This window comes from Solanum pennellii, chromosome 7 (genome assembly GCF_001406875.1).
Source record: "Solanum pennellii chromosome 7, SPENNV200".
NCBI classification, from domain to species: domain Eukaryota; kingdom Viridiplantae; phylum Streptophyta; class Magnoliopsida; order Solanales; family Solanaceae; genus Solanum; species Solanum pennellii.
In genome coordinates, this window is record NC_028643.1 from 39,096,879 (window position 1) to 39,119,328 (window position 22,450).

The window sequence follows — 22,450 nt, forward strand, 5'->3', positions numbered from 1 at the left end:
ATTTCCAGCCCAACTCTGCAGCCTAAACAAAATTCCCACGCCCATTTTATTTTATTCATTCAGCCCTCCAGCCCAACTAATTTCATGACCCGGCCCCTTCTTCATCTCCTCCAATGACTCCAAGATGGATACAATTTCCAGAACCGAAGCAAACGCGTGACATAAAAATCAAGAACGATGTTGGTATCAAGCTCGAACAACCAAAGGCGCGTGAATCAAATTCATGCCTCACGTCGTTTGCCTCAACCTGCTTTGTTCGTACGACCCGCAGCTTTATCTCGCCCTTGACAGCCAGATGTATTCATCTCCATAATTTGCCTGTACTAACGCCAAGATCGGAGGGTACTCTCTACTCGTCCGTTGCAACCTTGCAGTGAGCTGGAAGGCGTACTAATTCCAGCTATTTTCCCTAAATTTAGAGATAGAATTTTGAATTTTGAATTATCTCGAACGTCTCAGCTTAGACGATTCTACCCTTTCCCCCTCAAAAGTCGAAAACCCTAAATCTTTCTCTATAATTATTCTCTTTCTTCTTCATCAAAAGGGAATTTTTTTGGGGAGAGGATTAGAAGGCAAACAAGAGAAATTTTTAGGAGGTTTTTGGGCATTTCTTTCTTCTTGGAAAATTTTGCTTTCATCTTAATGTTTCTTTAAGAAAATTTGAGTGAGAAATAGGAAAAGAAAGATAATAATAACAGTAGTTAAGTATTCGAGGAAGAAGAAATACATCTTGAACAAAAGTTCTTTGAACTATTCGGTCCATGTCACGGAGTTTCCATTTTCGTTGTGACCGCCCATTCGACTTTCGAAGTTTTCTTTGGTGTAACAGTGTTGCTCACCCTCTGCTCGTCGTCCCAGTGTTGCTGCTCATAAGAAGGTATACCCTACCCCGTCAAAGTTTTATTTTCGACTCTAAGTTGTTGTCGATCTTCTTTATTTGTTGTTTTGTTCTTATATTTTTATATTTAAAAAAAAGAAAATCTCATTGTTTCTGTTTCTCCATTGTGTTTTCGCGTTTCGTTCTGTGTTCTGATGTTCTATCTGTTGTATTGAGAAAGTGATAGATTCCAATTGAGGGTAGTGTGATGAATGTGATACCCATTTTTGTATTTCGATGATTCGATCATCGTTTATGCTATATCTAAATGATTGTATGTTAGACATTTTGGAAGATACTCTTGTGTCCTTGCTATTTGCTTGTGCCAGAAGTCTTTTTTTTATCAGTTTAGTGGTATATATACTTCGACGGAAATAGGATCGCACATCTCCTTTATCTTCCTTGTTTTAGTTTTACTGTGCGATAATGTCTTTTCCCAAAGGTGTTATTTCTTTCTTCCCCTGTTTGTATTTACTCAATTTTAAGACTTGGTCCTTGGTTTAGTTCTAACTCATCGACGTAGGTTTTTGAAAGCATGTAAAATATTTGATTGATAGTTGTCGAATGCAATGCAGAATATTTTTCCATCTGTTAGTTTGCTATGACTCAAGTCTTTGCTTCCTTGCTTGGTGTTTCACGACTGTTGTCCTTATGTGTTTTCATTGTTATGTCTAGTCCTAAAATGACTGTCTCAGTTCAAGTATTCTCCATTTATTTGGCCATTACCTAATAGTTTTATTTATATTATTCATGAAGTATTTTTTAATGTGTATTACCTTACTTAATTTTAGAGTTATTCACATATAACATAGCCTTCTTCTTCCTCTATTTTGTTTTAATAGTTTCCCCGTTGTGTACTTATGATTTCTCTCCTCCCTATAGATGGTGAAACCTTTTTCTCAACGTGATTCGAAATCTATTCTAAAAGAATCGACAGACCAAGTTGTGTTATTTCTCATCAAGCTATTTAAGATTGTCTCTGCTGCCTTATCGCTTTTTGATGCTACATTCATTTCACTTGCGTGCTTCCGAATAAGTTCGCCATGCCTACCCCTTTGTTTCTTCATTAAGTATCGATCTAGTCTTCTTTGCGGATGTTAATTGGTTTTCTATGTAAAGGTGGATTATCGACTAGCTTACTACTCCCCAGCATCTTAGATTTCTTAATTAATATTTAATTTTTTTTAATAAATAAAATTAGTTAGATCACAAATTCATTGGTGTAAATCCTTCATATGTGTCGCATGTTGACACTTCTCAAGCACAAACTCAATAGGTTTGGTTATAGGTTATACAGTTTTGACAGATCTACCTCGATAAAATAATGAGATTATGTTTAACTAAATCCCGTTAAATGGGATCTAACAGATCACGTGTTAATCCACATTGTCGTTTACCTTATCACTTATTATATTTTGTTTTTGTTTGAGTTTGTTGAATATTTGGATACGTGCATTTTATTGTCAATAGGGTATGTTGTCCATGTTGTTGACATTATCCATGATCTCTACCTCCTTTAATTTATGTTATCTGTTCGATGGGTTTAGTTATTAAAATTCCTATTTTTTTCCTGATTTGTATTGAAGTCACATTTGTTTTTGATATGTGTATATTTTCTTTCCTACTCCAATTTATTTCATCCAATTTGTCTGTATTAATTTTTTTCCCTGTGAGTATAATGATAATAATTGAATTTCATTCTAGTTTTCCAATTGATTGCCTTCGGGTATTTATTAATTTCATCCATCTTCTTTTGATACATGTATTTCATCCAAGTTCGCTATGAACTGTCGCCTTCCTTGCACATCGAGAGAGTCATTAAGACTCAAATTCCTCTTTTCGAGTCAACCATTCATACATTCGGTGTACAGATTTAGAGATTGAAGAATTCGAAGTGGCCAGAGTTGGAGAGTTGAGCCAAAGACCCTTTTTTTATTTATTTTGTATCTTTTTTGCTATTTTTTGGGCCTAAGTCCCTTGTCGTATTTTATTTTTCTATATCTATTTTTGAATTATTATTTGCTTAGTTTATGACAGGTACAAAAGAAAAGTGGGTTGAAAATCCAAAAAGTCGAATGGGTCAAAACCGAAAAATAAGTGGGTCCAAATAACGGTGCAAGCGGACAGATAACCTGGTTTGGATCAAATATCTCTCTCCCTTTCTCTCTTTATGTGCCTTGAATTATTTAATTCCGGTATTTTTAAATGTCGAAAACTCTAAATCCCCGTAGAATGCTATAATGTTTTAACAACTTAAAATAAAATTAAGTTTATATCAGTTTTAAAATAATTTTCAATATAGATGTTTAACTTAGATAAAAGCTAGATATTCGTTTCTAGAACACGTTATAAACAATTTTACCTCAAAATAAAATCAAGTTAATTAGCCAAACTAAGTTATTTGTCGGATAACCACAAGTAAGTGGACGTCTTAGGTGCTTTTCAACACCTTCCTAATACGTTAATCGGAATCCTCGAACCCCCCTTTTAGTTTTCGAACAATTTTTCTGTTAAGTCTTTTCAAAACATAGTTTTTCTTGATTTTTCTTTAAAAATTAAGTAACGACTCTAAAAAGGTCAAAAATTTTATAAAATAATATTTTCTCTTTCTCGATAAAACAAGGGTTCCATCAAATTGATTTCCAAATTTGAGTTTTCAAGTAGGTTTTCATCCAATACGAAATTCATTTTATGAATTGATTTGTTTATGATTTATTCTGGATATAATGAATAGATTAACATGTATTATAACCTATTTAGGATTTATCTTGATGGTTTGGTCTAGTTTGTAAAAGATGACCTTTACCCCTTAAACCTAGATTATAATCTTGATATGATTTAGGTTATATTGGTTCAATTGACTTTGTTATTGGTTAAATTACTTCTAGATGATGTTTTCATACTAATCATGAATGAATTAGGGTTAATTGTAGTTTTTTCATGCTAGTTGTTAATAAGATGATCTAGGTTATGAAGTATGTTGTGCATTGACCAAAGTATCTTGTCTTGAACTATGATCTAGTAATGAATTGTGATGTAGTGATTTTTCTAGCCTTGTGATCATATTGGTTATTGACTTATGATGATGTATACCCATTACCTGTTAATTTTATTTATATTATGGATGGAGTTTTTTATTTTCATATGTATTACCTTACTTAATTTTAGAGTTATTCCATATGACATAACCTTCTTCTTCCTCTATTTTGTTTTAATAGCTTCCTCGTCGTATAGTTACAATTGCTCGCCTCCCTCTAGATGGTGAATGCTTTTTCTCAACTTGATTCGAAATCTACTCTAAAAGAATCGGCAGACCCAAGTTGTGTTGTTTCTCATCAAGCTATTTAAGATTGTATCGCTTCCTTATCGCTTTTTGATGCTACATTCAGTTCAGTTGCGTGCTTCCAAATCAGTTTTCCATGCCTACCCCTTTGTTTCTTCATTAACTATAGATCGTGGCTGGTTTGCGGATTTTAATTGGTTGTCTTTGTAAAGATGGATTATCGACTAGGTTACTACTCCCCAGCATCTTAGTTTTCTTAATTAAACTATAAGTTTTTAAAAAAAAATTAGTTAGATCACCAATTCATTGGCGTTGATCCTTCATATGTGTGGCATGTTGGCTCTTCTCAAGCACAAACTCAATTGCTAGAGGTTTGGTTATAGGTTATACAGTTTTGACTGATCTAGCTCGATGAAATAATGATATTATGTTAAACAAGTATCGTTAAATGGGATCTAACAGATCACATGTTAATCCACATTGTTGTTTACATTTTTTTTTGTTTGAATTTGTTGAATATGTGGATACATGCATTTTATTGTCAATAGGGTCTGTTACCCATGTTGTTGTCATTATCTATGATCTCTACCTCCTTTAATTTATGTTATCTGTTCTATGGGTTTAGTTATTGAAATTCCTATTTTTGCCTGATTTGTATTGAATTCACAGTTGTTTTTGATATGTGTATATTTTCTTTCATACTCCAATTTATTTCATACACTTGTCCGTATTAATGCTTTTCCTTGTGAGTATAATAATAATAATTGAATTTCTTTCTAGTTTTCCAATTTATTTCTTTCAGGTATTTATTAATTTCATCCATCTTCTTTTGATACATGTGTTTCATACGAGTTCGCTATGAACTTTCGCCTTCCTTGCACATCGATAGAGTCATTAAGACTCAAATTCCTCTTTTTGACTCAACCATTCATACATTCGACGTACATATTTAAAGATTTAAGAATTCGAAGTGGCCAGAGATGGAGAGTTGGGCCAAAGCCCCAGTTTTTATTTATATTGGATCTTTTCTGTTATTTTTGTGGCCCAGGTCCCTTGTCGTATTTTATTTTTCTATATCTATTTTTGCATTATTATTTGCTTAGTTTAGGACATGTACAAAAAGTTTGATGAAAGCCCAAAAAGTAGAATGGCTCAAAACGTGAAAATAGGTGAGTCCAAATACCGGTCCAGGCGGACAGATAACCAGGTTTGGACCCAATATCTCTCTCCCTTTCTCTCTTTATGTTCCTTTAATTATTTATTTGCCGGTATTTTTAAAAATAGAAAACTCCAAATCCTCGTAGAATGATAAATGTTTTAACGACTTAAAATAGAATTAAGTTTAAATGAGTGTAAAAATAATTTTCAATATATATGTTTAACTTAGATAAAAGCTAGATATTCGTTTTTAGAACACGTTTTAAACAATTTTTACCTCAAAATAAAATCAAGTTAATTAGCCAAACTAAGTTAGTTGTCGGATAACCTCATGTAAGAGGACGTCTTAGGTTCTTTTCAAAACCTTCATATGACGTTAATAGGAATATCCGAACCCCTCTTTTAATTTTCCAACGATTTTTCTGTTAAATCTTTTTAAAACATAGTTTTTCTTAATTTTTCTTTTAAAATTAAGTGGTGACTCTTAAAAGGTCAAATTTTTTATAAAATAACATTTTCCTTTTTCGATAAAAAAAGAAATAGCGACTCTGCCGGGGATTTTGGAGGATTCTAACCTTAAAACTAACATTATTTGGCTATAATTTCTTAATTGTTTACTTTATTATTATAAAATGTTGAATTTTTCATGGCACATTTTCGTCAATCGGCATGTACTATGCATTAGGAAAATAAAAGTTATGTGGCTTTCCACGGCTTCTTTCAGAAATACACAAAAAATTCATTTGGAAGTATCAAACAAATAGTTGGAATGTGGTCATCCGACGTTGTTTGGTAGCTTCACCCCGATGTTTGTCCGACTCGGGTAACCGTCAACTTGAAACCTATTCTAGTAAGCCTAGGTTAGAGAGAAACAAAAACCATGAATTAAGCATTAGCCTAAGTTTGCTTAATACCCAAAGTGTATTAAGTCCATTTAGTAGAAAAATCGCTAAAATCGTGTCTAAGGTCTCCGACGTCACGACACAGCATATTATTTGACATTGGAATGATGTATGTGTGAAAACCAATTTTGGGGGTGGGTAAAACCTAACTAAGTTTCTATTTTGCAGATATGGGTCGTTTCCCAAAGTTTTATATGGTCATTGAAGCGCCACCTCAACTCAAAATGTTGTATGAAAATCTCGGCGGAGATCATAGAAGAACCCTCAATAAGTCTGTGGGTGCTCTGACAGAATTGATCAACATGAACGGCTGGCCAGAACTTGTTGAGGTCCTCACGGGATATTGGGATAGCCAACGAATGGTATTCCGATTTGGAACCGCTGAGATTAGCTCAACTTTGGAGGAGATCAGAGACTGCATAGACACGGTAGGCACTGGGATAGAAAGAAAGGCAAGAAAATAAGAAGGCATTTTCATCTCTAATAAACCTTTCATAGAAGATATTATGGACTATCTCGGGTTGGGGAAAGACTTTACCTAGGTGCCAAGAATCCCATATAGCATTCAGATATCTTTATATCAGATTTGGACATGCGAGTTTCTACTCCATTTACAATAGAGAGTTCATGGTCTCTTACAGAGAATGGAATGAAATCCATCCTCTAGCATTCACTGTAGCATTGTTGGGAATGATGGTCTTCCCGCATGGCCCAAGTTTGAGTATCAATACCCGAGTTATAACACTCGCACACACTCTATTCAAAGGGTACGAGAAGCAAGGAATAACAAAATATTACCTTATAGCTCCGGTCATCCTGTCCGACATGTATCGAGCCTTGGGAAAGCATAAAGAGGGACATCGATACTTCCAAGGATGAAACCTACTACTTCAGTGGTGGATCCTTAGCCATTTAGCGAAATGTGCTGGGAATCGGGAGCTGCATACTCTTGACAACAAAAACACCCTTAATTATTTGAATGACATGTTGTACTGGGCAAATATGGACAACCATAGACAAGGGGGAGATGGGCTCAAATTTTCTCCGAATTGAGAGAAGAAGATCTCCAATGGATGATTGACCGTTTCATCACCTAAAAAGTTGTTGTGGATATCCGCAGACAGGTTGTGCTTCCTCTACCAGGTTTTCGGGGAATTTGCCCTTATGCACCCTTTCAAGTCTTCCGACAGTTCTGGAGGAGAAAAATTGTACCCAAAGAAGCGTACTATGGGGCTTATATATACGATATTGGAGATGATAGAGTGCACTACGCGATTAAAATGTTCAGAGAATGGAAAAGTGCCAAGCGTATGGATAAAGACACCATCGCCGCTGACCGATTCAATGCTGGATATGACAAGGGTTACAAAGAATGGATGAAGAAGGACATACAAAACATCTCCTCTCAAAACCCGCATTGCTTTCGCAGCGTAACGGACAGAGAAGACAAAGCAATGGACGAGCTAGAAAAGATAAAGAAAGAGTCCCAAGAGGTGTATGTTAAGTTTGTCGAGAAACAAGATACTCTTGAGAGAGTGACTCAAGAGGTGGAAATACTTAGTCGTGGTTATGATGATTTTGATACCTTGACGAAGGAGAAACTCGAGAGGATGAGATACGAAATATTGGAAGACAAAGGATGCTTGGGTGAAGGATTCTTGTTGATGTGAAGATATATGCTTCAGCAATACAAGACTCAGGGGGACGGCGATGGAGTAGGATCATCTGGAGAGGCATAGTGGACTTCGCCCCTGCGTGGGTTTTTATACGTATTTGCAATGTTTTTAGCCCCTGCATGGGCCTGCCTTTATTATACTTTCAAATGGCCCCCGTCCCCCTGAGTCTTGTATTGCTGAAACATATATCTTAACATCAGCAAGAATCCTTCACCCAGGCTTCCTTTGTCTTCCAAGCTTTCGTATCGCATCCTCTCGATTTTCTCCTTGATCAGGGTATCGAAATCATCATAACCACGCCTCAGTGTTTCCACCTCTTGAGTCACACTCTCAAGAGTATCTTGGTTATCGACAAACTTAGCGTACACTTCTTGGGCCTTGTTAATTATCTCTTTTAGCTCAGCCACTACTTTGACTTCTCTGTCCATTACACTGTGAAAGCAACGCGGAGTTTGAGAGGAGACATTTTATATGTCCTTCTTCAGCCATTCTTTATAACCCTTGTCATGTCCATCATTGAATCGGTCAAGGGCAATGGTGTATTTATCCATACGCTTGGCACTTTTATATTCTCTGAACATTTCAGTCGCATCGTGCATTCTATCTTCTTCAATATTGTATACATAAGCGCCATAGTACGCTTCTTTGGGTACATTTTGTCTCCTCCTGAACTGTCGCAAGACTTGAAAGGGTGAATAGGGGAGAATTCCCCAAATACTTGGTAGAGGAAGCACAACCTGCCTACAGATATCCACAACGGCGTTTTTGGTGATGAAAAGGTCAAGCATCCATCAGAGATCTTCTTCTCTCAATTCGGAGAAAATTTGAGCCCATCTCCCCCTTGTTAAATTTATTTTTGGGGGAATTGTATATTGGGTTTAAATTCACGCGTACATCATTCAAATATGCTAGGCCTACCCATGGCACAAAAGGGTCCCTCTGTATGTGTGAGGACGCGATATATGTGTGGTTAACTGCTTATGTGTTATGTTGCTATGAATGAGGATACTGTAAACTCACTCCTATCTAGAAATTTTCAAAGAATATACAAAATTCGCTATTACAAAATGTCCGACCAAAATTTCTAAGTCTTAAGTTTCTCACTCACAAGACACCTCTTATACCACAAATCCTAAAACATTCATTTTACCATCTCAGGGAAGGCAAAAATCACTGCTATGGACAAAGGTAAGAACATCCAGATGGAACTCAATGGAGAAGAACTACAAAGGAAGATAGAACAGATCACTCGGAAAATACAAGAAGCCAAAGAGGAAGGGCTCAAAGTCGACATGGCCACCGCAATATACAAAGTACAACCGTAATGGTGGATGAGGATCTAGAATCACAGATGAAGAGAAAGAAAGATGTCGATATAGATATAGAGGACTTCCGAGAGAAGTTGGACAATCTTCGTTTGAAAGTGCAAGAAAGAGAAGCGGGAGAGGCGAGGATAGAATCAGAGACATCCTCTCTTTTAGCTAAAAGCATGTAACTTTATGAGTAGCTGATAATAAAATGGAAGAATTTGCCTCCATGAGAGAAAGGATGGCTGCACTGATGAAGAAGAACAAAGCCTTTCATAGCAACATGATTGATAAACATTGGAAAATTGTTTTAAAATACCCCATCTACGATCAAGGAGCCAATAGTGGTCCTGACAACGCTTACCCTAAAGCGACTGAGAAAGACGACGATGAGGAAATCGTCTACAAGCCTCCATTCCTAGGTCATCTGAAAGGAGGAGATTAATGCTGCAACAAGAAGGGAAATGACTAACGTGCCGTCATCATTGTTGCCTTTCAATTTCCTTGTAACCGTAATGAACAATGAATGAAATTATTTTAGTTTGTACTCTAACTACGTTGGGACTGAATTCTCTTTGTGAGATACGTAAGCATCTTTCTCAGGCCCGGCCCCTATCTTTAAAAATTTTCATTCTCCCATTTCATGTTATGAGAAGATACGAAGACCACATCAACGGATGTCAAAGAGCAGCTGCAAGAAGACCGTAGCTCAACATGATTTACCCTTTCTAAGACAGTGTCAAAACTAAAACAAGAAAACTCCTTCTTGTTAAAAAAAATGTGTTTCCGTCCTCACTCGTTGGTTGAAGATATCCTCAAACAAAGCAACTTGTGCGTTTATCTGCTCTCTGTGTGATATTATGCATTTTGTACTCTTAATCTGCACTGACAAAGTTGCCTTTGAGTTTTTTTCCTTCTAAGGTACTTTGGAACTGATCTGTGTCAATCAAAAGCTGGAAGATCATTCCTATTTCACCAAATCAAAAGGTCCCGCAGATTCCTTCCCTAGACAAAACATTGACAAACGTAAGACTGTTATGGGGGATAATAATGAAGAAGTAAGTCTTACTAATGTTTTGGTGTCTCAACCCACCATAGCGGACCAGAATTAGTTGATTCTGCTGCTGATGGAACATATTGCAGAGATGCAAAGGAGACAAGATCTACCTCCGCCGATTTTCGCCACTAACGCTGCTGATGGGAGACCTCCAATCTACTTCCCTTCCTCAAATATGGATCCAACCCAAAACAAGCCATCTACACCTGCTCAGAATCCGTCGGTTATAGATCTGACTACCTAAAATCCCCATTATGCTTCCGCATCTTAAAAACTCCACCTCCTCCTCAAAACAACAATCCCCAAATTCCACCCCATCCTCAAAATACCTATCATCAAACTACTCCACCACCACAAAATAAAAACCAAAATCAAAACCAAAATACATTAAATCCCTAAACACCCCACAACCACTTAATTCAGAATACCAATCCTAAGACTTTCCCCCAGAATTATCAAACCGCTCAAAATGCTAAAGTCCCTCTATAGCTTCACCCTTACCAAAGAGAGCCGTTTTCCAAATTCCTGTCACTGTCGAGCACGATGTTCACGGTTATGAGTTGGACCATACGAGGAATGGGAAAAGGAGTTGAGGGCAAACGAAAGGTAAAGGCTGACATAAAGGAAAAGATCAAGAAAGCTACGAAATATCTCCAATTCGTCCCGGATGTCACCGGGCTTAGTTATGAAGACTTGTGCATTCATCAAAATTTGGACTTTCTAGAAGGGTTAAAGATCCCAAAGTTTGACACCTTCGGAGGAGTGGGAAACCGTATGGTTCATCTGAGAGCCTACTGTGACCAGCTCGTGGGAGTTGGAAGGGATGAACCTTTACTTATGTGGCTCTTCGCCGAAGCCTGTGCGGAGAAGCTCGTGAATGTTTCACGTTGCATGAAACCAGGCAATGGCCCAGCTAGAATGCAATGGCCAAAGATTTTATTGATCGATTATCTTACAACATAGAAATTGTTCCAGACCGATACTCTTCGGAGAAGATGAAGCGCAAGTGAACTGAGAGCTATAGGGAGTTTGCCCATAGGTGGAGAAAAGAAGCGGCAAGGGTGAGACCACCCATGTCTGCCAAATGAATTGTTGAAATATTCGTGCTCGTGCAAGAGCCTGAACATTATGATTAAATTATGTTGCTCGTTGGAGCTAAATTTACCGAGATAGTCAAGATTGGTGAGACTATCAAGGACAGTTTGAAATCAGGAAAGATAGCCAGCATAGCCGCATCGCGTGGATCTTCGATGTTGTTGAAAAAGAAAAGAGAAGAAATCGCTGTTGTTTCATATGGGGGAAGGAAAACCCCCAGAACATCGTCATATTCCAAGGGTCGCTCTCGACCTTCTCAAAACTCCCACCAAGCTTGCTACACATAAGCTAGTCATCCAAATATCCTCCAATTTATTAGTGCTACCTCCATTTATCCAAACGTCCAAACTCCACTATACCCAAGTCCACCCCTAAATTATCAAAATTTATCTCCCATTTACCAAAATCATCCTCCACCCTACCAAATTCCATCTCCCTACCAGCGTGTTGCTCCCAACTGCGCTAACGTGTAGTCGAGCTACCAAGCACCCCCTCTTATTTATCAAGTCCAAGCTCCACTACACAAAAATTGCCCTCGGAATTACCAAGCTCCATCACCAAACTACCAAACAAATCCATATCCCAAAAGCCAATCTCCCCGTCCAAATACCAAAAGTTATCAACAAGAGCCTCCTCCTCAAAAAGGCAGTTCTGACCCTCCCCGACCCAGATTCAAGAAGAAGCCTTCAAGGAAATTCACTGCGCTCACTGAAACCAAACAAAGTCGTATGAGCGACTAGCTGCGTCCAGATACATCCACCCTATGGGGCCCAAACCCGTGGATGTCAATTCACAATTCTACATAGTCGATCAGAGATGTGCTTATCATTCCAACAGTGTTGGGCATGACACTGAGGATTGTATCAACCTTAAGCACAAAATTCAAGATTTGATTGACAAAAAGGTAGTCTCTCTCTAACTAGAGGCACCAAATGTCAACACCAACCCGCTGCCGAATCATGGGGGTGGCAATGTCAATATGATCGAAATAGAGGATTACTGGTGTGGAACGAAAATGATTACTTCCATCCTTCATGATGATTTGGAAAAGGTTGTATCTTCTTTGAGCATCAAAGAGAAGAAAGAGTTGTTATTTTTACACCCGCAAAGGTTATTGCTTTGTGGCAACAAAAACTCTCATCAAGCCTAAGTTCGTTATTGAAACTGCTGCTGCTCATGGCATGACCATATCCGGAATATGTTACACTCCTGACGATCTTGGTATCGGAGGTCAAAAGAAGGATCAGGCTAAAAAACCAATAAGCGAAGGAGAAGAAGAGGAATTCTGGTGGAGAATGCAACCAAAAGATTATTCTATTGTCAAGCATCTGGAGAAGACTCCGGCCCAGATTTCACTATAGGCCCTGCTGATGATTTCTCAATCAGACAAGCAAGCTTTAATGAAGGCTCTCGATTATACGTATGTACCCGCGGGCACAAATAGGTATAACGTGGCCGCTATGATTCACCAGGTTATCGAGCGCACCGAATCAAATTTTGTGGGATAAGTTATTACAATTATTCCATCACTACTATTTTTAATCTCTCACACCAAATGACCATCATGAATAACACTAACATCCTTTAATATAGGTATTAAAAGGTATTAACTCTATAAAATATAATACTTTCTATTAATTTTACTTGTGACTTATTCTTCAAATAGATTTGGATTTTTATTTGTCATTTTTTATATATCAAGAAAAAACACCTTTAATGTTTTACCCTCACCATTTGATACCTATTCTCCAAATCCTAGTCAAGATATCATTTAATAAGGATAGTTTGATAAGATACTTACTTCAATAATTATTTTCTTAATAGATGTGTCGAGTCAAATAATAACAAATAAAAGTGAGCACCTTTCGAAGGGAGGTCACACAACAAGGCGTTGCACATCACTTTGGTATGCCGCGAAAGGGTGGTCAACCGCATCTTAGAAGATGATTGATATGGTTTGAATATCTGCCAGTTTTCGACGTTGAGGAATTTAAGGTTTGACTTCGGGAAGCTGGAACAAAACAAAGTCAACGTAAGATCCTTTGGTGAGGTTCAAAGAGATACGTTGAGATCGATGAATCTGATCATCCAAATGGGCCCAGCAGAATTCAGCGCACAATTTCAAGTATTGGATATCGATACGAGCTATAACCTTCTTCTGGGAAGGCCTTTCATCCATATGGATGGAGCTGTCTACTCTGCATCAGATGATGAATCTTATTTCAAAAAATGAAGAGATAGTTATTCATAGCGAAGGGAGTCAGTCTGGCAGACATGCGCCAATCATTGATGAGATATCGCGAGGTATAGATTTCTACACGGTCGAGCTGGTAAATGCCACCGGTGAAGACTTGGCCCCATAGACTCCCATGCCTGTCGTGTACAAGATGATAGCCACTGTGATGCTGTAGAGTGGTTTTGAACCAGGTTTCGGATTGGGAAGAAATTCCCCAGGAATGGTTGATCCTATTCCGGTCCTCGTCAAGGGATCCAGATATGGTTTGGGGTACATCCCCACAGATGATGACACGAAGACGTAGAAGAAAAATAATCAAGCATTGGCTAAGCTGATCTCATATCTGTATCAATCTTTCCCAGTCCGGGAGTATGTCGAGCATGAAGACCTTAAGGAAGGAATCTGTGACCTCTTCGAGGAGATCAATGTTGTTATTGATGAACAGGTCGAGCTAGCTGGTATCCGCGATGCTGAGCAAGGAGTGATGCTGTGGAACTGGGCCTCCACGCCCATCCTAATTCCCCAAACTCCTCGGTAGAAGGGCATCGTTTCATGCATTTTTAAATCGGTGGTAGTCTGGAAGAGGCCCGAGACCCACCATTTTCATATTTTTTAGCTGTTTTGAATTTTTAAATTTCCATCGTGATGTTCAAAGAAGGCAACATGGCCCTATGACATTGCCAAAGTTTGCATTATTCTCCAATTTGAATGAAAGCCTCTTCTGTTTTTAAAATCTATTTATTTATTCATCTATTATACTATACTTTCCTAACTTTGTCTGTTTATGGTTTCAGTTATGTAATTTTAAGACCTGCCAATGTCATGTCATGTCACGAGCTGAATGAACAAAATGAGGCAGGTGATGACGCAGTTGATGATTACGAAGAAGAAAGTGAGAAACCATAGTATGTTGCAAAGGAATTCTGGCAGTTCAAAAACCAGCATAAGCCGAATCTAGAGGAAATGGAAACGGTAAATCTGGGAGACCCAAAATGTGTTTAAGAGGTTAAGATCAGCATCCACTTAAGTGAAACTCAGAGAGAAGGCCTGATTCATTTTCTTACTGAATATATTGATGTGTTTGTTTGGGAAGTCGGTGACATGCAAGGGCTGAGTACCAATGTTGTAGCTCATAAAGTGCCAATTAATCTGGGGTTCGATCCGGTGAAGCAAAAGGCTCGGATGTTCAAGCCTGAATTAAGTTTAAAGATAAAAGAAGAGATCAGCAAGAAAATAGAATCTCGATTTGTGGGAGTGACACAATACCCAACTTGGTTAGGCAATGTTGTTCAGGTTGCCAAGAAAGGTAGGAAAATCAGGATTTGTGTCGACTACAGAGACCTCAACAAAGCTAGCCCGAAGGATAATTTTTCATTGTCGAATATTCATATTTTGATTGAAACTGTGCTAAGCATGAAATGCAGTCATTTGTGGATTTTTACGCAGGTTATCACCAGATTCTGATGGATGAGAAAGATGCAGAAAATACGGCTTTTATTACACCTTTGCTGTATATCATCACAGAGTGATGCCATTTGGCCTCAAGAATGTTGGTGCTACCCATATGGGGTCTATGAAGACCATATTTCATGACATGATTTATAAGGAGATTAAAGTGTATGTGGATGATGTCATAATCAAGTCATGCGAGAGTTCAGACAAGTTGACACATCCAAGGAAATTATTTGATCATTTGCATCGTAATAACTTGAAGTTAAATCCTGCCAAATGCGCTTTTGGAGTTCCAGCCGGAAAGTTGTTGGGACTTATAGTCAGCAGAAGGGGTATTGAGCTCCATCCTTCTATGCTCAAAGCAATTCAAGAGTTGCCTCCACCGAATATGAGAAAAGAGGTGATGAGTTTCTTAGAGAGGTTAAACTACATCAGTAGATTCATAGCTCAATCAATCGTGGTGTGTGAGCCTATTTTCAAGTTGTTAAAGAAAGACGCCCCAACAAAGTGGACTGAAGTGTGTCAGACTATTTTTTAAGGCTATCAAGAACTATTTGTCCAATCCACCTGTATTGGTTCCTCCGCGAGAAGCGAGTCCTTTGTCGTTGTACTTGTCTATCTCAGATTATGCACTCAGATGCATACCTGGTCAACACAACGAGACAGGAAAGAAATAAAGGGCTATCTATTATATAAGAAAGAAGTTTAATCCATACGAGTCTTGTTACACTTTGTTGGAGAGAACTTGTTGTGCTTTGACGTGGCTTGCCTAGAAGCCGAGACATTATTTCTCTTCTTATACTACATACCTCTTTTCCAGAATCGATCCACTGAAGTATATCTTCCAAAAAGCAATGCCAACCAAAAGTTAGCTAAGTGGTAAATATTGTTGAGTGAATTTTACAATGTGTTTGTGACTTAGAAAGCGATAAAGGCACAGGTTTTGGCTGATCATCTTGCAGAAAATCCCATTGATGAAGAGTATGAACAACTTGAGACTTATTTTCACGATGAAGAAGTTTCATTTGTGGGTGAGGACATTTCTGAAGCATATGTAGGTTGGACATTATTCTTTGATGAAGCAGCAAATCATCAAGGTAAAGGTATTGGAGCATTCTTAGTGTAAGAATCTAGTCAGCACTATCCCATGGAGGCTAAGCTTCGATTTAGTTGCACTAACAACATGGCCGAATACGAATCTTGTATTCTTGGTTTGAAAATGGTCATCAACATGAACGTCTATGAGTTGTTGGTTATTAGAGATTCAGATCTTTTGATTCACCAAGTTCAAGGAGAATGGGTTGTGAACAACCCAAATATTATACCTTACGTACAGTATGTGCAGATGTTGTTCAAAAGATTTCGTAAGATCGAGTTCAGACATACTCCCAAAATACAAAATGAATAGGTCGATGATCTTGCCACAATCGCTTTGATGATTAAACATCCGGACACAAATTATATTGATCCTCTGGATATAGAGTTGAAAGAACATTCAGTCCATTGTTCCCATGCTGAAGCAGAACCAGACGGTTTGCCTTGGTGTTTTGATATAAAGAAGTATTTGGAGTATGCAACTTATCCTGAAGATGCTACTTCCAACCAAAAGAAGTTGATATGTCGTATGACCCTCAATTTCTTTCTAGGTGGAGAAGTACTTTATAGGAGGACTCCAGATTTGGGTCTTCTAAGATGCGTTGATGTTGTTGAAGCTGCGAAGCTTATTGAACAAATACATGCTGGAGTATGTGGCACGCATATGAATGGGCTCACTTTGGTAAGAAAGATCCTTTGAGCCGGGTATTTCTGGATGACTATGGAGAATGATTGTTGTAAGTTTGTGCAGAAATGTCATAAATGTCAAGTGAACGGTAATTTGATCCGAGTTCCACCTCACGAACTTAATCCTATGAGTTCACCTTGTCCATTTGTAGCTTGGGGCATGTATTCATCCCCATGATTTGCCTATACTAATGCCAAGATCGGAGGGTCCTCTCTACTCATCCGTTGCGACCTTGCAGTAGGCTAGAAGACGTACTAATTCCAGCTATTTTCCCTGAATTTGGAGATAGAATTTTGGATTATGAATTTTTCCAAACGTCTCAGCTTAGACGATTCTACCCTTTTCCCCAAAAAAATAGAAAACCCTAAATGTTTCTCTATAAATATTCTCTTTCTTCTTCATTAAAAGGGTATTTTTTTGGGAAGAGGATTAGAAGGCAGACAAGAGAAAATTTATGAGGTTTTTGGGCATTTCTTTCTTATTGGAAAATTTGCTTTCATCTTAAGGTTTCTTTGAGAAAATTTTAGTGAGAAATAGGAAAATAAAGATATGAATAAGAGTAGCTAAGTATTCGAGGAAGAAGAAATACATCTTGAACAAAAGTTCTTTGAACTATTTGGTCCAAGTCACGGAGTTTCCATTTTCCTTGTGAGCGCCCGTTCAACTTGCGGAGTTTTCTTTGGTGTAACAGTGTTGCCCTCCCTCTGCTCGTCGTCTCAATGTGGCTGCTCATAAGAAGGTAATACCCTACCCCGTCTACGTTTTATTTTCTACTCTAAGTTGTTATCGATCTTCTTTATTTGTTGTTTTGTTCCTATATTTTTATATAAAAAAAAAGAAAATCTTGTTTGTTATGTTTCTCCATTGTGTTTTCGCGTTTCGTTCTGTGTTCCGTTGTTCTATCTGTTGTATTGAGAAAATGCAAGATTCCAACAGAGGGTAGTGTGATGAATGTGATACCCATTTTTGTATTTTAATGATTTGATCATCTTTTATGCTATATCTAAATGATGGTATGTTAGACATTTTGGAAGATACTCATGTGTCCTTGCTATTTGCTTGTCCCAGAAGACTTTTTTTTTCAGTTTAGTGGTATATATACTTCGACGGAAATAGGATCGCACATCTCCTTTATCTTCCACGTTTTGGTTTTACTGTACGATAATGTCTTTTCCGTAGGTGTTATTTCTTACTTCCCCTGTTTGTATTTAATCTATTTTAAGGCTTGGTCCTTGGTTTAGTTCTAACTCATCTACATATGTTATTGAAAGCATGTAAAAATATTTGATCGGTAGTTTGTGGAATGCAATGCAAAATATTTTTCCATTTGTTAGTTTGCTATGACCCAAGTCTTTGTAAAGGTGGATTATCGACTAGCTTACTACTCCCCAGCATCTTAGTTTTCTTAATTAAACTTTAATTTATTTATTTTTAAATTAGTTAGATCACAAATTCATTGGCTTGGATCCTTCATATGTGTCGCATGTTGGCCTTTCTCAAGCACAAACTCAATTGCTAGAGGTTTGGTTATAGGTTATACAGTTTTGACTGATCTACCTCGATAAAATAATGAAATTATGTTTAACTAAGTCCCGCTAAATCGGATCTAACAGATCACGTGTCAATCCACATTGTCGTTTACTTATCACTTATTACATTTTGTTTTTGTTTGAGTTTGTTGAATATGTGGATACGTGCATTTTATTGTCAATAGGGTCTGTTTTCCATGTTGTTGTCATTATCCATGATCTCTACCTCCTTTAATTTATGATATCTGTTGGATGGGTTTAGTTATTAAAATTCCTATTTTTGCTTGATTTGTATTGAAGTCACATTTATTTTTGATATGTGTATATTTTCTTTCCTACTCCAATTTATTTCATACACTTGTGTGTATTAATGCTTTTCCTTGTGAGTATAATGATAATAATTCAATTTCTTTCTAGTTTTCCAATTGATTGCCTCGGGTATTTATTAATTTCATCCATCTTATTTTGATACATGTGTTTCATCCGATGAACTTTCGCCTTCCTTGCACATCTAGAGAGTCGTTAAGACTCAAGTTCCTCTTTTCGAGTCAACAATTCATACATTCGGCATACAGATTTAGAGATTGAAGGATTCGAAGTGGATAGAGTTGGAGAGTTGGCCCAAAGACCCATTTTTTATTTATTTTGTATCTTTTCTGTTATTTTTGGGGCCTAAGTCCCTTGTCGTCTTTTATTTTTCTATATCTATTTTTGAATTATTATTTGCTTAGGTTAGGATAGGTACAAAAGAAAAGTGGGTTGAAAATCCAAAAAGTCGAATAGGTCAAAACCCAAAAACAGGTGGGTCAAAATACCGGTCCAGGCGGACAGATAACCCGGTTTGGACCCAATATCTCTCTCCCTTTTTCTCTTTATGTGCCTTTAGTTATTTATTTGCCGGTAGTTTTAAATGTCAAAAACTTCAAATCCCCGTAGAATGCTATAATGTTTTAACGAGTTAAAATATAATTTAGTTTATATGAGTTTTAAAATAATTTTCAATCTAGATGTTTAACATAGATAAAAGCTAGATATTTTTTTTCTTGAACAAGTTTTAAACAAATTTTACCTCAAAATAAAATATAGTTAATTAGTCAAACTAAGTTAGTTGTAGGATAACCGCAAGTAAGCAGACGTCTTAGGTGCTTTTGAACACCTTCCTAAGACATTAATAGGAATCCCCGAACCCCCCTTTTAGTTTTCAAACAATTTTTCTGTTAAGTCTTTTGAAAAGATAGCTTTTCTTGATTTTTCTTTAAAAATTAAGTGACCACTCTAAAAAGGTCGAAACTTTTATAAAATAATATTTTCTCTTTTTCGATAAAACAAGGGTTCCATCAAAATGACTCCCAAATTTGAGTTTTCAAGTAGATTTTCATCCAATACGAAATTCAAGTTATGAATTGATTTGTTTATGATTTATTTTGGATATTATGAATAGATTAACATGTATTATAACCTAATTAGGATTTATCTTGATTATTTGGTCTAGTTTGTAAAAGATGACCCCTTAAACTTAGGTTATGATCTTGATATAATTTAGGTTATATTGGTTCAATTGACTTTGTTATTGGTTGAATTACTTCTAGATGATCTTTTTATACTAATCATGAATGAATTAGGGTTGATTCTAGTCTTTTCATGCTAGGTCTTGATAAGATGATCTAGGTTATGACGTATGTTGTGCATTAACCTAAGTATCTTGTCTTAAACTATGATCTAGTATTGAATTGTGATGTAGTGATTGTTCTAGCCTTGTGATCATATTGGTCATTGACTTTTGATGATGTATACTCAAATTAGGTTTAATTAAGGTTTTGTGGTAAGACCTTGATAATGAACTATGAAGGAGACTTGGTAAGTCTTATGATCCCTATCCTTTACTTCAAATTGTGGTTAATTGTGATTATGTATGATGTTGTATTGGAGTATGCCATGTATTAGGACTGATAGGGTGGTATGATGTTGAATTGAAATGTCGTGATTATGATTGTGAGGTGTTGGCTTAAGATGTAAATGTTATAAGGATGGTGAATGATTTACCAATGTGCCTTATCATGATATGAAGATATTAATGTTCTTACCTCATATATATGAATTGTAATGAAAGGACAATACTCATGCAATTCTTATTGAGCTATGATGATGATGAATATACAAGGGTTAGACCCTATGACCTACATTATGTTATGATGAGTAATAAACTAATTAAAGACATTTCAAGAAGGGACTTTAGCTTAGCACCGAGTGAACTTGACAATGGGAGGTGACGAATTTCCATAAAGGAAGATCTACCCTATAGTTCCACATTGGTGTTGACTACCCAATGAGGAATACTCATCCAATGGATTCCCATGAGAGGAGGCCCCAATTAACAAGTTGTATGTAGAGGGATTATACATATCTTTTAGTTCTTGAATTATGTTTCCCCCATAGGAAGACTAGCTAGTGGATCCACCAAAAAGCTATATTTATGTTTGGTTTTACTTTGGCCGGTAAACCACCTTCCTTCGGTGTAAGATTTTACAACACCACATTCTACACTTATCTCTTGTGGTCTATGTCGGTTAAGGCAGTTTTCCCTAAACTAAAATTAAGGAATGAAGTACAAACTAACTAGGGTAACTTGAGAGGTTGACTTAGCTTGGGTGGTGGTATGGGACTCTACCTAAGCCTTGCACTAGTTTGCCTTAAAGGGAACTTTAGGAAGTTACTATTATGTAAGTATATGCTTATGATAATATATGATACGTATAGGATGAACTTACACATTGTTGATACTATATGATGATTAGTTTCACTTATGAATATGTGTTGGTCTACATTGTCAAAGTTAGATGATCTGTACTTTTAAATGCTATGTTATGTGAAGTAGGATGTAGTCATGATTCTTGTTGGGTTATTTGATTGAGTAAGGTTATGGGGCTTTGCTTGGTCATTGCACTTGTTGACTTTATAGGGATTAATGGGTAATTGTCTTGCTTTGGTTATGTTGAAATGTACTCTTATACATGCTTGAGTTTATGACTTGATGATAGAGTTACTTGACTATGTATTCAATTATATGATATGTTTGATGACTTGACTAGTTTTGATGTTTTTGGTCTTTTGATGTACATGCCTATGACTTAATGAACTTGTTCTATTGGTTGGTATGGTCTTGTTGAATATGCATAAAGGTTTTTAAATGAAAACTGCCTACTTTATGAAATGTCCCCTTTTTAGCATATTTTCATGGTATGTGTGATATGGTCTCATACTTAGTACTAGTGGTGTACTAACCCCATTTCTTCCTTTACCCCAACATTTTAGGTTCCGGTCGTTGAAGTGCTTTTGAAGACGACTTGAAGAAGACTTGGATCTCTTGGTCATCAAAGTAGGGTAGGTCCTCACTTTCCGAGGGCGATGCCACTATCTAGCTAATGGAGTTGTTTTATGTTTCAGACTTATATATTTCTTTCTTTTCCATTAAGTATGAAACATTGCATAGCCCATGTGAGGCATTCTTACTTTGATGTATGGGTTATGCCCAATTTATTACACTCTTATTAGATGGTTATGAAATGAGACGACTATTATAAATATGTTATATTTTATATACTTATGTGCAATAAAAGTAGAAGACTAAGTAATCTTCATATACGAAGGGTTTATATATACTCGATATATATATACTATGAGCATGTAGAGTTCTATGCAAACCTCCGAGTAGAATTAATGAAAAGTTTCAAATTTCCGCTAAATTTGACATATGAATGTAATTATGTAAGCTAAGAGACTAGTCTTAGTCCTCAAATAGGAAGACAACGCCGGTTACGTCTAGGGCTATTCCGGGATGTGACAATAGATATAAATCCCGTCCTTAAAAAAGATAACTTTATGGTATTCTTAAGGCAAAAGCGGATAGATATAAATTCTCGTTTTAATAAAGGTAACATATGGTATTCTTAAGGCGAAAGCATATAGATATAAATCCCAGCACTGACAAAGGTCATTTATGGTATTGTTAAGGCGAAAGAGGATAGATATAAATTCCCATCTTGAAAAAGGTAACGTTATTGTATTCTTATGTCTAAAGTGGATAGATTTAAATCT

At 36.8% G+C, this 22,450-nt stretch overlaps 1 long non-coding RNA gene across 3 annotated transcripts; it reads left to right on the top strand.

The window, feature by feature from the left end:
- The first annotated feature begins 111 nt into the window (after positions 1-111).
- Positions 112-21,919, top strand: LOC107026119. 3 transcript variants are annotated; one of them, XR_003579261.1, is made up of 5 exons: positions 116-877; positions 2,654-3,012; positions 6,389-6,648; positions 14,386-17,565; positions 21,668-21,919. It is a non-coding gene; the product is annotated as an uncharacterized LOC107026119 (long non-coding RNA). The 3 variants fall into 3 exon arrangements; XR_001457537.2 differs by lacking the exon at positions 21,668-21,919 and adding an exon at positions 18,871-19,206; XR_003579262.1 differs by lacking the exons at positions 14,386-17,565; positions 21,668-21,919 and adding an exon at positions 13,180-14,328 and having other exon boundaries at positions 112-877; positions 6,389-12,799.
- The last annotated feature ends 531 nt before the right edge of the window (positions 21,920-22,450 follow it).